Source organism: Balaenoptera borealis (assembly GCF_965194805.1).
Source record: "Balaenoptera borealis genome assembly, chromosome: 5".
Taxonomy (NCBI): Eukaryota; Metazoa; Chordata; class Mammalia; order Artiodactyla; family Balaenopteridae; genus Balaenoptera; species Balaenoptera borealis.
The window spans coordinates 102,630,370-102,645,760 of NC_138862.1; the positions used below are offsets into that span (position 1 = coordinate 102,630,370).

The following is a 15,391-nucleotide window of genomic DNA, read 5'->3' on the forward strand; positions in this document are numbered from 1 at the left end:
GTATGAGAGACAAATGCACTTCACCCTCAAAAGGATACATATCAAATTTATCTCTAATGTTACAGAATGCTAGAAGAAAATTGAACACTGCCTTTAAAGTTATGCGGAAAAATAATTCTGAACATGGAATTTTATATATAGCCAAACTCCATTGAGAAATTTTTCAGACAAGCTAGCATTCAAAAATTTCCTTAACATATGCGGTTTCTGATAGATAAAATATTTTTGAAAAGAGGATTTATTTCAGCCAAATAAAAATGATACAACGAAAAAAAGAAAAAATCTTGAATTTTAAGAAACCTTGACAGTAATGCAAGAGGGCAGGGTACAGAGGCCTCATTTACAATAATATTTGTGCTCAGGCTGGAGCAGAAAGTCAGAGGGTTTGAATCTACACCTGGGCAAACTCATCATCTGATGCCTTTCCCACCTGATCGCTCAGCCCCCTTTGCTTACTGTCACTCTGAGAATTGAGGCAATATTCCCACTTATCAGCTCCCTAGGTGTGCAAAGAGGTACAAGCTATAAACCAAAGGGATGTGTCTCAATGAGCAGGAAACTGATGTTAAGTGGCCCAGTTGCTAGAACTGAAGATATTTTCAGAAATATTTATGGAGTCATGCAAACAGTAAAGCTGCAAGGAGGGCAGGGCTGTTTAGTTGAACATGCTTTATTTTAACTCATGTGCCTATTTTTTTTCCTGGAGGAGATGTCACTTTAGAAACAAGGCTTATGGGTTAATAGAACATTAGCAAATTTTTAAAACCTATGTAAAAACAGATGTATTTTCAAAATTGCAATAATCTCCATTGCCATCTTATTAACTGGTTGTTCTATACCAGGCTATTGTGTGTGAGGTTAGATTAACTAGGTCACATGAAGACCTAATAATAATTTATGTACATTTTCCTCAACATGTGGGAAATGAAATATGTTACTATCAGTACGCCTTAAATAACACTTAAATCATTTTAAATAAAATGTATTTTTTAAAATCAAATGCAATGCAATCTTATCTCTTTAAAATCTTTTTCTCTTGGAAATTTAAATGAACTTTTCTTTTTAATATAACAAGAACAATCTACTTAAATACAAAATTAAGTTCAATATGCTTAAATTGAATAAAACACATTCAATTTATTATGGCAAAATTAATTTTCCATGGTATGAAATAAAAAAGGAATCAAGCATAAAACTAGGGCTATAAAACTCCAGCATTCTGATCACTTATTTTCTATAATTGTTTGAATTCCTCCAATATCTTTATGTCCCAAATTATTATTTTAGATGCCATTTATAGAAAACAAAGAAACAAACAAAAAACAATACTTGAAATATAACCAGAAAAGAAAAAAAAATTGTTCACTAAAGTTACATGCATTTCATATATGGATCATTATGAAGAATATTTTGAAGTTCTCTGAGAATATCAACTTTTTAAAGTGATTAAATATGTATACTATTTAAATAAAAAAGAAACTGATAGAAGCCTTGGCTTTAAACACAAATTTAAACAGAAAAATACTCATATATCTAATTCTAAAAATGTACTTTAGTTATGACATATGTAAACAAAATTTGGTGGGAATAAATCATAAAAGAATACACAATATTCAAAGTTCTGTGTTGTATAAAAGAAAAGTGATGCCCGTCCTTGAACTTCTACGTACTACAAAGTATCCCAGGATTTTTTTTGTCAGTTTGGTTTGACTTATTAAAATATAAATCCCTTTTCCCTCAACCTAATTCCTGACTTCTCCTCCTGAAAGCTGGAGCAAATTGCTCCCTTCCTGTAAGTCCTACCTCCAGACTTTAGGATGAATCTAAGCGTATAATTAGTGTGAAATCCACATTCCGTGACTCAGCATCCTATCATATCAAAATCTGCACACCTTTTTGAGAAACGGGTTTTGCATGTTCTGAGGACCAGATGCTTTATATAGCCTTGACACTATTATTTTGGTCAATGGCTTTATAAGTGGCCTGTTAAACTGTCTAGTCTCCCCATTCCTAGGACTTGGCCTTGCTCTTGTCAGTTTCTCTTAAGTGGATTAGGACCCTCTTCTTAAGTATTCCTCTTGGGTTTAATGCTTTTTACACTGACAAGCCTCTTTAACACAGATTATTTGCCTCATGATTTCCAAATATTGCACCTTGTAGAGTCCTGGTCTGTTGATAGCTTAGCTATTGGAACACACTATGAAATCATCTTAGACCATGTGTCGCCTACTTACTTGTACTACAGTCTGTTTTTGTCATTTTCCATAGATATAATTCTTGTTTGACTAACTGGATTCTAAGGCAGGAAGCTGCTTTTTTTTTTCCTGAAAGCAAAGATCATTCATAATACCTGAACTCTAAATGACACCAGCTTGGGTTTTATCCTTCAGAAAGTTAATTGAACAAAGTCTATTTAAGACTTTGATATGCCAGTCCCTGACTATGCATATGCATGCATTCAGACATTCACGAAACATAAAAACAACTGCTTCTCTTAAAATGGCTTTTCCAGACGTCACAGAGAGCATTTTTTATACAGGATTATGAGTTTTAGAGTATATACTGTGAGTTTATCATACAAGTAAAAAACACTCATATGGGCATATTCTTTGAAGTATTACTCTTTCTAATGAAATTCTGCTTGTGGTATAAAAATAAGTTTGATGTTTTTAAAGGTAATGAACCCGGACCAAATAGCAGTGAAATAAAAACAAACAAACAAACAAAAAACAAACACTAGGGACAATTCTTTCTTCTTACAACTCACTATTTTGCTGACTTTTAATTGTATTATCCTATCAGGTAATAGGGAAGCATTCAGGGAAACAGAAATCATGATAGGTATTTCAAAGGGAATTGAATAGAGAGAGGTGATTACACAGATGTTGGAAGCAGAAAGAACCAACAGAGGAAGTGGAGGAATCTCAGGTTTAACAACAAGAAACAGCTAAAATCACCAGCGCTGGAGAAGTAAGAAAAGGTGAGAGGTTCTTACACGTTTGCATGAGGCATGCGGGCTAGTATTTGGACACCAACTGGAACCGCTGTGAGGCTGGTGCACGGACCCCTGGAAAGTCAGGCGTTGCATGGATGCTTCTCAGACCACTGAGATGACCACCGAAGGCCTGGCTCGCTGGACCGGTGCTGGGACAGCAGAAAGAAGCTGCAGCCTGAGAACGGTGAAACAGCCCCCTCTTCCCCTTCCCACTGCCTCCGTGGTCAGATTCCAAGAGGAAGCCCACTTAAAAGGGAGTCTGGGGTCCGCGCTAGAGAGAGAGAGTGGCATGGACATATAAACACTACCAAACATAAAATAGATAGCTAGTGGGAAGCAACTGCATAGCACAGGGAGATCAACTCTGTGCTTTGTGACCACCTAGAGGGGTGGGGTAGGGAGGGTGGGAGGGAGACGCAAGAGGGAGGAGATATGGGGATATATGTATATGTATAGCTGATTCACTTTGTTATAAAGCAGAAACTAACACACCATTGTAAAGCAATTATACTCCAATAAAGATGTTAAAAAAAGAAAAAAAAAAAAAAAGGAGTCTGGAGAAGTGGTTTTCAGACTCTCAGGTACCATATCAGCAGATCCAGATGGGTGAGGAAAGGGCTGAGAGATGATGTATAAATAACTGATACACAACCAATGTGTACAGACAATATGTAGATAATGGATATATACACCTTAAAAACATAATCTGGCTCTCTATAATATGAGATTGTGAGGCATGCAAGTTCAAATCCCATAGTTTGGTGTATAGGAATTTTCATCATATGGTTCTTACTTATTTCTTCCTAATGTACTTTCACTATTATAATATCTTGTCAAGATCAAATTTTCTTTATGCTCAGGTGTAGTTCACTGATAGCATATTAAATACCATTACAAAAGAGACTCAAAAATAGATCAATTGAAAATAACAAATTTAGAAACAAAAAATTATTTGTGATGACCTCAGAACGCCATTTTTTTCTATTTTTTAATTCAGAAAGTAAAATATGTATTTTTTTTTACTTGTTCTTCAGTTATTGGGCCTCATTTCACATACAAATATGTTTGCATACTTTCAAATGAACTTGTCTTTAAAAGAATCTACATTGCAGTAATTTTTTAAAGCACTTCTCTAAGAAAATAAAAAACAACTTTAAAATGGTATACACCCATTTCCACTTATTTAAAGGATCAAATAAATTGTTTATCTTTGCCGAAGAGTTGTTCAAATTATAAAGTGTCTCTCATCCCACTGCCTTCAAAAATCAGTGTGCTGTTGCATTATTCATACCAAACAGCATTTCAACAGATTAGCAGTTTAAGTAAGAATAAAATTTTATAAATATTCCAAAAAATTTGATTACACTGTTGGAAAAGACTTGTAAACATTATGGGTTATGAGATTTTACTGCCATCTTCTGATGAAAGCACTTTATGAAAAAAGAAAAATGTTTAGAAACTATTCAAAGGAAATGTTCTCAAATTTACGTGTGTTTGGGGATGGGATGCTGGAGGAACATATGGAAATGAGTTATGTTAGTAACACACATATCATTTCCTTACTGCTCCATTTTCTCAAACATGTTACTACCGTAGTGCCAATTTCCTTTTTGGTCATTTTTAAAACAAGAGATTCAATATTCCTTGTGATGAGTTGGAATACAAGCAATTGGAAATATTTAGTGATGCTCCCTTTTAAATTGGTAAATTTAAATATTACAGCTAATGATTTAGCTAATTGCAAAAGTTATCAGTAGGGTTTAAATCTGGATGATCATTAAATATTACATTTAACATAAATACAAAGACCTTCACATTTACTGCCCTCTTTCTGAACCAAAGTACTGTTTAAATTCTGTTCTTTTTACTTTCTTTCTTTAATCTTAAACTCTGAAGGAAAAATTAATGAGATATTATCATCCCATTTTACAGATGATTAAATTGGAATACAGTGCTTCGTTCTACCATGAGCTTGAAGTATAATTTTATGCTAGTCACACTTGAGTCCTTAACTCAAGACGAAGTCAATGTTTCCTAATGACCAGCTCCAGAACATCATGCCTGTACACTATTTTATAAACTTCTGAGGTGACAAAATGCTGGATTCCCTTCTTATTTCCCAACTTTTCCCCTTAGTTTTGCAGTTATAGGTTGAGGTATAAGAAAGCTCATTTGCCTATAGTATAATTTGGGTTAGAAAACATTGGATAAAATGATCATAAACTTCAAGCTCTGATATACAAGACCTGTGACTGTTTTAGTGGCTGGACAATGCCCGAAGAATGGAATAGACCTTGATGGAATGCTCATCAAAAATGTTGAAAATTCCTTTTTTAGGCACCCTTTCTTCTTTTTCAGCTTTACCGTTAGCCTTTTCCCCTGTGTCCTATAATCTCCCCAATTCTCCCATATTTACTGAATATTGCTTTAGAAGAATATCTGATATGTTAATTTAAATTTAACTGTGAAACATGGACAAAACTCACATACTTTTCCCAGGTATATTTTCATTTTAATAATTGTGGTATTTTAAATAGTTAACTCGAATAGTAGGAATTAGCTGCCTGTCCCACTTGTGTATGTGTGTGTGTGTGTGTGTGTGTATATATATATATATATATATATATATATATATAGCACAGCCTTTTCTTAGCCTTGAGAAAGCAAAACTAGACCCAATGATGGTGACAAGCACATACTGCATCTTTGTATAAATGACAGTAAGTGCTCCCTATAGACATATGGCAAAAAACTCATTTCTTTGGCTGACAGACCCCCTGACCAGGGACCTGGGCTTGAGCTGGAGGCCACTGTGCAATGCTTAAACAGTACAGTCATATGCAGTGACTCTGATTAATGTAGGATCCCCAGAGTTCTCTTGGGTTTCTCAATTTAACTGCTGCCTAAGGTAGATCTTTATGGTATCTTTGCCTACTACTTCCCTGCCTATCAGCAAATGGGTGGATGTGAGGAATTATCAGGGATATGTCCTAGACCACTTCTGTGCTCACTCTACATTCTTTCTCTTGGCAATCTCATAATCTCTTTTACACCCATGTTTTCTATGCTCCCAGATACACCCACTGTTATATTCCTTCCTGGTGTGTGCAGTACTCCAGATTGAAATGTTTCCTTACCTTCTTGAAATCTGCACTTGCACGTTTCACATTCATCTCAAACCCTAAGTACTCAAAACTCAACTTATGATCTTCTTTCCAAGTCTATTTCTTCTACAATAGTTCTAATTTCAATAAATTGTCACTTTACCCACCTAGAAAATTCAAAGTAATCTTTGCTTCCTTATCTTCTTTCTCCCAAAACCGCACATTTATCTCCATCTCTACTGCTACCATCTTCATACATTATCCTCGTTTGTCACCAGAACTATAACTTAAGTTGTCTGAATCTCCCCATGAACTTTTGTCCATCTCCATTCTCCCCTCCTCATTTCTGTCAGAGGGTCTTTTAAACACACGGGTCTGGTCACGTCATTTCCCTGCCTAGAATCCTTCCAAGCTTTCCTTTGCTTGGGGCATGTATGATTGCCTCCTGTCCATCACTCCTACTCCGGGCACATCTCTCTCTGTTGCCCTTTATGCTGGATTTCCTGCATTTCCCTGAACACAGCACACTCTCTCACTGGAGGACATACGATTACACATAGTTTTCTCTACCCATAACATCCTATCCTTACATCTAATTAGTGCTGACTTTTCTTCAGCTCTCAGCTGAAAAGTTACTCTTCTGAGCCTGAGATTAAGTAGTTGCTACCCCAACTACTTACCCCTCAGTAATATAAAATCCTCCAGTACCTTGATATTGTTTGTTTGTTTTTACCTTTACCATTTGAAATTATTTGATTACTATGTCTATCTGGACAGATTGTAAACCTCATGAGGACAGGGACCTTGTCTGGCACATTAATGACAACATCGTAACCATCTGACATTGTGTCTGACAAAACCGAGACACTGAATATGGTTGATTAACTATGACACTCATTCACTTGCTCATCCTACAGGTGTTTATTTTAAAACTACTGTAAACAAGGCAATGTGCTGTTACTTTTATAAACAAATTTTACTGAATGTAATACTTTGTATTATACTTTGTATTATATAATACTTTGTATTATAAACTTTTATAAACTATGAAAGCAAACAAGTAGGACCACATTCTATCTTTTATGCTGACTTTATTAAAAATCATTGTCATGTGATTATTACAGCCCTACATTGAACTTCCCATATTTTGTGATACATTCAGTTGACAAAATGTACCATAACCCATGGAAATTCTGTATTATTTCTATAGTGAGCATAGTTAAAGTACTCTCTCAGAAAGTTACCTTCTGGTTTACATTCATCTGGTTTATTAAGTTTCAAGATTTAACTATGTCATTTACTAACTGACACATAGTTTCACAGGTTTGTGTTGAACCTTGAACTTCCCCCATTTCCTCATCTAAAGTGTCTGCCATGTTTTAAATACTTTCCAAAGATTGTGAACTTCCAATTATATTTAATGCAGGCAATTTCTTTATAATTCTTAGTTAAAACTTTTAAAAAGATGCTGGCACTGTCTTATCACCTGTGATACTGATAAAATGAATCATGTTCTCCACAAAGTTATATTTCTAAATACCTTCTGAGTAATACTTCTCATCTTTTATCCTATGCTGGAAATAGTTTCATCACTTAGTTGATATATTCACAGTTTTCATTTCCTTTCTACAGATATTTCCCAAATTATTTGTGGAGTGCAAAAAATTAGCTATATCTGCTGGTATTAATAAAAATTATAATAATAAGTAGTTTGTATGGTTTTATGAGAACGACTAAAGGCTTTTTTTACTAATTAAAATGTTAGGCTGCTTAAATCAGTTTATAACTAGATATCATTATACACACAGGATGCGAGATATCCCCTAATTTAAGAAAATTCTTGAGAGTGCAAATCAGTGAACCATCCACTTTTCAGTAATGAGCTTCACAAAATTAGACTAAAATTCAGATGACAGAAATGGCAGAATAACCATAATATCCTGTGATTATAGCTGAAATGTGTTTATTTGGGAAAATCTATTACCGGCAGATTAATTTTTTTAATGTTTACTTATTATAATATGAGCTTGTTCAAACATTTGAAAACGAGGTTGAGTCCTAAACAGATGATAAACTTATGCAAATCAGTCATATCTTATAAGGTAGCCGATTGCACTGTTTAGTAAGAACTAAAAGCCTTAAACATATCAATGATCAAAGTGGCATCATGCCACAGTGAAGACAGTTACCAACAAGAGTTTTAAATACATAAACATGCACACACAGATGGTCACAGTTATATGTATATATTTCCTATTTGTATCCGATGAGCTTATTATGATGGTATTCTGAAGTATCCAAGGCAAAGCTGCTAAGGTCTTAGCCTTGCTACTGTTAGAATCACAGAGACCAGCCTTGAGTCCCTGAGCAGACAAAAACAGTTTAGTCATGCAAACACAGCTTAAATTTAGCTTATTTTGCAAGGTTAACTTGACTTGGGTCATTTCTTGCGTATGCCTCTGAAAATCATAAACAAAACTTAAAACTATTTCCCAAGGTTGATATGGGGTAACCACTGACCAATTCCCTATCATTTAAGAAAATGTTCCTATAATATAACCAATCGCTGTGATGAAAAAACAGTCACTGCTGGGACTTCCCTGGCAGTCCAGTGGTTAAGACTTCATCTTCCAATGCAGCGGGTGTGGGTTTGATCTCTGGTCAGGGAGCTAAGATCACATGTGCCTCGCGGCCAAAAAACCAAAACATAAAGCAGAAGCAATATTGTAACAAATTCAATAAAGACTTTAAACTGGTCCACGTCAAAAAAATCTTAAAAAAAAAAAAAAAAAAAGTCACTGCTTTCTCACCATATAAGCTGCTTTATAACAGTATACCTTGAGCCTCATTCCATGTTTTGGTCTGAGTGTTCCCAGTTCACAAACTGTCTTTGTGATGTGTGCACAATGAACTTTTAGCAGTTACTACTTTGGTGATCACTGGTTTTATTTCTGTTATTTCTGAACTTCTGATATTACCAAAAAATGTGTTATTTGGGGGGACTCATGTATTTAGTGTTTTCAGCAGAATAATGAATCTTGTCACAGTTCCTTATTGTTATTTTAAAAATTTCCTATAAGGCTTTAAGCTCTATAAGAACAAAATCAGTGCATTATTTATCTTTGTACTTCTAACTGTCCTAGCCAAGTTCGTGGCACACCATGGGTAACACACAGGTGGCATGTTGAACGATCTTGCTACTCTAAGTGTGGTTCATGAGGTGGCAGCAGCAGTATCTGGGAGCTCATAGGAAATGCACACTCGCAGACCCCACTCCGGCCCAGGTAAATTGGAATCTGAGTTGTAACAAGATCCCCAAATCATTCAACTCACACTGCAATTCAAGAAAGAGGGGTGTGATGTATAATTTGAAGATAGGGATTTGAAACTCAGCTTTGCCACTTACTGTCTCTATAACCCTGAAAAGTCCTTAAACATCTTCGAATCTTATTTCCTTATCTGAAAAATGAGATGAAATTAACTGCTTTGACAAATTTCTCAATTATTGTGAATATCTGACGTTTTATGAAAATCTGAATATTTGTGAAAAGGTACAACCTTTTCCAGGTTGTATTAATTTATATTACACAGTGCTAAGAAAATCAGTCATGTGTCATATGTGTTGCATATGTTTTGCATATTTTCATATAAATGGTTTGCATTTTAACTTTATAAAAATTTAATGTTCATGTAGCCAAACATATTGTTTTCTTCTTTATGACTATTACTTAGAACAGCCTTTCTTACTCAAATATAAGAAATACATTCCCTATTTTTCTACTAAGTTCACATTTTGATTTATTTTGACTATTTTTGAAATAAAAACATACAGAACAATGCACAAAGCATAAGTCTCCAGTCCCATGAATTATTCCAAAATGAACAAACCCATGCAACCATCACTTACAACAAGAAATAGATCTTTCTAGCACCTGAGAACTCTATTCCCTAATCGTGCTCCTTTTCAATTGTTACAGCAGGCAGGTAGCTAGATATGAGCAGAGAAAGGGGTCATGGGCCAGGTGGCAGGAAACCACGCATTTTGTAAACAGTGGGGGTCCATGGGCAGATAAAGAAAAGCAGGAACCTTCAGACTGACAGGAAACCACACATTTTGGGGTAAGTGTCCTGGAGGTAGACAAAGAAAGGTGGGGAAAGGCCAGAATCTTCTGTGTCCGAATGTAACCTGTTGCTCATTATACTCTCATTACAATAAAATAGTCTTGCAGGTAAGAAGTACCCATCATGCACTGATGCCATGACACTTCTGATCTAAGCTAAATAAGGACAAAAATCCCTCCTCCCGTCGGGAAAATGGAGCTGGGATGAAAATCAGGGGATATGACCCCCAAACCCCTCCTTCCCCAAATAATATTCCACCCCTTCATTTGTATGCCCCTCATAACTTGCTTGCCAAAGAAACCCAGGGCAGCTAGCTATTCACCTGTCTGCCCGCTCTCTCTCTGAGAGCATATTCTTGCTTAAATAAATCCTCACTTTACTTTCTTGATCTCCATGTCTTGTTTCTGAATTCTTTCTGTGATGGGACAAGAACCTTGCCTCCCCGAGAACACAATCACTATCCTATCCTTCCACTCCAATGGTGACCACTACACTGATCTCAAAAACCACAGATTAGTCCTGTCTGTATTTAAACTTTATACAAATAAAATCAAATACCATGTATTCTATTGTATCATGTTCCTTTAATGCAACACGTTGAGAGATCCATGTTGCTGCCTGTAGCAGCAGTTCGTGCATGTATATTATTCTAAGGTATTTTATCTTACAGATAGGCCATTTTTCTGTTGATGTTTTGGTTATTTCAATTTACAGCTATTACAATGTTGCTATGAATATTCTTGTACATGTACTTTGGTACAAATGTTCATCCATTTCTTTTGGGTATCACCTAGGAGTACAGTTTCTGTCTCACAAGGAGTGCATATGTTCATTTGTGTTCCAAAGTGGTTGTACATTACATCAGCAGTATGTGAGAGTTTCAGTTTCCCTATAGCTTCTCCACTACTTGGTGTTGCCTGGGGGTTCCTTAATGAATGGATAGTATCCCTTTGTTGGTTATATTTGTATATTACAAATATCATAAGACTAACTACATCTTGTCTTTTCATTCTCTAAATAGTGTCTATTGATGAACAAAAGTTCTTATTTTAATGGAGTCCTAAATATTGGTTCTTTCCTTCTTGATTAGTTTTCTTGGGGGATATCCTATTTAAGAATTTCCTAACTAGGTATCAGGAAGATATTGTTCTTTTATCTTTCAAAAGCTTTGTGATTTAGTCTTTTATATTTAGATTCACAATTCACCCAGATTTGATTTTTATATACGGCTGAGATATTTTAAATTCATAATACATTTAAAAATATGTATTGAATATACCTAGGTGACTCAATTTCATTTTTTAAAAGTCTATTTTTAAAAGTCATTTTAAAAAAATCTATTATGCCATTTTGGTCATTCAAATATCTATACATGAACGCTTATGAACTCTACTCCATTCTATTGATATATCAGTCAATCTTTGCACCAATGCCATACATTCCTTTAATTACTGTAGCTTTATAACACATCTTGTTTCCTGACAAGTTAAATCCTCTTAACTCTCTCTTCAAGAGTGTCTTGGCTCTCTTGAGTTTCAAATTATACTCACATGTTAGAAGTTTCTATCTCATCCTCTGTGACTCTTAAAGCCCTTTGCTTTATTTCTCATTTACTGTATCTCTTTATTTCTCATTATCCATGCTGGTATTATTTTCCTGTCCTGTTTTTTAGCTTAATAATTCTGTTTTAAGTTTTGTCTAATTTGCTATTAAATCCATACATTTGATTCTTAATATCCATTATTATATTTTCAATCCCAGAATTTGCTTTGTTTCTTTTTATTGTTTCCAGTTTTGTGCTGAAATTACCAATTTTATTTTCTAGTCCCTGGTAACCATCCAGCCTAATTATTTAAAAGAATGGTTTGGAGTGACATCAGCAACATGAGGGCATAAGACATTTCTCCTTTTTATCCCCCTTTTTAATCAACAAATTAGACACTCATACACAAACAAGAGAGCTTCTGTGGGGGGTTTTGGACTTTGCACCTTGCTCCAAGGGACTCAGAAGAAATCTCACCTACTGGTCAGCAGGCAGGAGATAGACAAATTTCCATATGGGCTGTAAAGCCAGTGAAGCCAGCAAGACTGCCTGGACTCTCCTCACTGCTGTCAGGCAAGAATCAGATTAGTACCGAATCAGGTAGCACTCACCCTTGAGAAAGAACTTGCAGAAGTCCAGTCCTTCTGAAGGGAGGCTCATACACAGCACTGAAGAAAAAAAAAAAAAAAAGAGAAAGGAAGAGAGAAAGGAAGGAAGAAAGAAAGCAAAATACAAGCTTGGTTGAAGCATAGGAGATAAGAGAAAATTTCCTATGCTGCCCCACCCCCAAGGAGGGGATGACTGGCCTGATTTATCTGACAAAGATGATTTCTCCCACCAGGAAATAAGATGGCATTGAGGGAGGGCTTGACTACCCTAACTGGGCAGGATGTGGCTGGAGAAACCCATTTCTCTCCACCAGTACCTGGAGTACTAAGCTAGGAACTCTAAGACTTGTGGGAGGAAAGACATAGGGAAAGAGGCAGATGAGAATTTCAAACAGCCTTGAAGACACTGTACTCAGTAGAAAGTCCACCCACGAGCTTCTGGAAGTGCCACCCATAGGGATTTCCTGACTGGATTTTCATGTATCCCCACCACACTGAGTGCTAGATCCATATCTCTCCCACTGGGCTGCTGGCCCCTTGTGCACGGACAGCATGCTCAGAAAGGCAGCGATCTGTGGGCAAGGGAGAAACCACAAACTTAAGCTATAGCACCGCCTTCCAGAAAACCAATGAGAGCTTTCTAATAGCCAGGCTGGTGAACTGTAAGAACCAGAGAAAGCATAAAATCTAAGTTAAGGAGGTGCCTGTTATGTCAAATGCAAAAGCAGAAATGTATAACTAAAAGCAATATGAAAAATCAAAGAAATAATGTATCACAAAAAGAAAATGATAATTCTCTAGCAGCTGAGCTCAAAGACCTGGAATATTGTGATCTGACTAATAAAGAATTCAAAGTAGCTGTTATGAAGAAGCTCAATCAACTACAAGAAAACTCAGAAAGATAATTCAGTGAAATCAGGAATAAAATTTATGAATAGAGGGATATATTTACCAGAGATTGAAATTATTTAAAAACAAAAACAGAAATTCTAGAAGTGAAGAATTCAAGGAATGAGATGAAGTATGCAAAAGAAAGCATATGAAGCATGGCAGACCTGATGGAGGAAAGCACAAATGACTTGGAGGATAGGAATACAGAAATAACAGAAAAGAGAGAGAACTAAGATTTAAAAAGAATGAAAAAATCCCATAAGAACTATTGGATACTATCAAAAAGGCAAGTATCAGAATAAATAGGATTCCAAAAGGAGAAAGTAGGGAGAGGTAATAGAGAGGTTATTTAAAGAAATAAAAGTGAGAACTTCCCAAGCCTGGGTAAAAATCTGGACATAGAAGTCCACTGGCTAATACAATTCCCTACTATCTCAGTGGAACAATATCTTCTCCAAGACACATTATAATGAAACTGTAAACAATTAATGACAAAGAATCTGAAAGGCAGGCAGTGGAAAAAATAACGTACCCTATTCTATAGGCCAGAGAGAATGGAATGACATTCAAAATGTTGAAAGATAAAAATTGTCAGCAAAGAATAGTTTATCTGGCAAGTTATCCTTTGGATATGAAGAGAAATACAGGTTTTCCCAGACAAACACAAACTGAGGGAATTCACCACACTAGACCTGCCTTGCAAGAAATGCTGAAAGGAGTTCTTCAGGGTGAAATTAAAGACACTATTCAGCTTCATGAAAATATATTAAAGTAACAACACACTGGTAAAGGTGGAAAATATATAGTCAGTCTTAGAAAACTGTACCTCTGTATTAGGATAGTGTGTTAACCACTCAATTATAATATAGAAGTTAAAGGAAAATAATAGTAAAAATAATTATAGTGACTATAAATTGTTAATGAACATACAACATAAAAAGAGGTAAATTGTGACATCAATAACAGATGTTTTATGTGAATCACAAGGTAATCACAAAGCAAAAACTTAGAGTAGATCCATTAAAGACAAGGAAAGGAGAAACAGAATATACCACCATGGAAAATAACCAATTAATGAAAGTATGCAGAGACAGAAAAAGAAACAATGAAAATACAAAACAACCAGAAAGCAATTAAGATGTTATTAGTATGCCCTTATATACCAATAAGTACTCTAAATGTAAACGGATTGAAATCATGAATCAAAAAGTACAGAGTCTTTTGAGGATGGATTAAAAAAATAAAATTCTACTATATCCTGCCTATTCTGGATATAGAGACCAATTTCAGATTTAAGGACATGCATTGACTCAAAATAAAGGGATGGAAAAAGATACTCCACACAAGTGGAAACCAAAAGAAAGCAGGGCTTGCTATACTTATATCAGACAAAATAGATTTTAGCCAAAAACAACAAACCCACAGTTAACCTTATACTCAGAGATAAACAAAGCTTTTCCTTTAACATCAGGAACAATACAAGGGTGCCTACTCTCACTACTCTTGTTCAGCATAGTACTGGAAGTCCTAGCTAGAACAATTAGGCAAGACAAAAGAATAAAAGGACTCCAAACTGGAAAGGAAGAAGTAAAATTGTTGCTGTTTGATGGTAATAGATCTTATATATTAAGAATCCCAAAGACACAACTAAAAAACTATTGGATTTAATCAATGCATTCAGTAAAGTTGCAGGCTATAAAATCAATACACAGAATTCAGTTGCATTTCTATACACTAACACTAAGGGGTCTATAAAATATATAATAAAAAAATTTACTCTATAAATATTTATAAAAAGCTCATGCAACTCAGTAACAAAAACCACAACCAATACAATTAAAAAATGGGTAGAGGAAATAAATACATATTTTTCCAGAGAAGACATCCAAATGACCAAAAGGTACAGGAGAAGATGTTCAACATCACTAATACTCAGGGAAATGAAAATCAAAGCCACAATGAGATATCTCCTACCTGTAAGAATGCCTATCATCAAGAAGACAAGAGCTAACCAGTGTTGACAAAGATATGGGGAAAATGGAACCCTTGTGTACTGTTGGTGGGAATGTAAACTAGTTCAGTTACTACAGACAACAGTATTGGTTACCTTTGTAACCAGGTATCCATT

At 35.3% G+C, this 15,391-nt stretch overlaps 1 long non-coding RNA gene across 1 annotated transcript; it reads left to right on the plus strand.

Moving 5' to 3' along the window:
• The first annotated feature begins 3,399 nt into the window (after nt 1-3,399).
• Nucleotides 3,400-14,164, plus strand: LOC309629815. The gene is made up of 2 exons (XR_014245235.1): nt 3,400-5,580; nt 5,633-14,164. It is a non-coding gene; the product is annotated as an uncharacterized lncRNA (long non-coding RNA).
• Nucleotides 14,165-15,391: the final 1,227 nt, after the last annotated feature.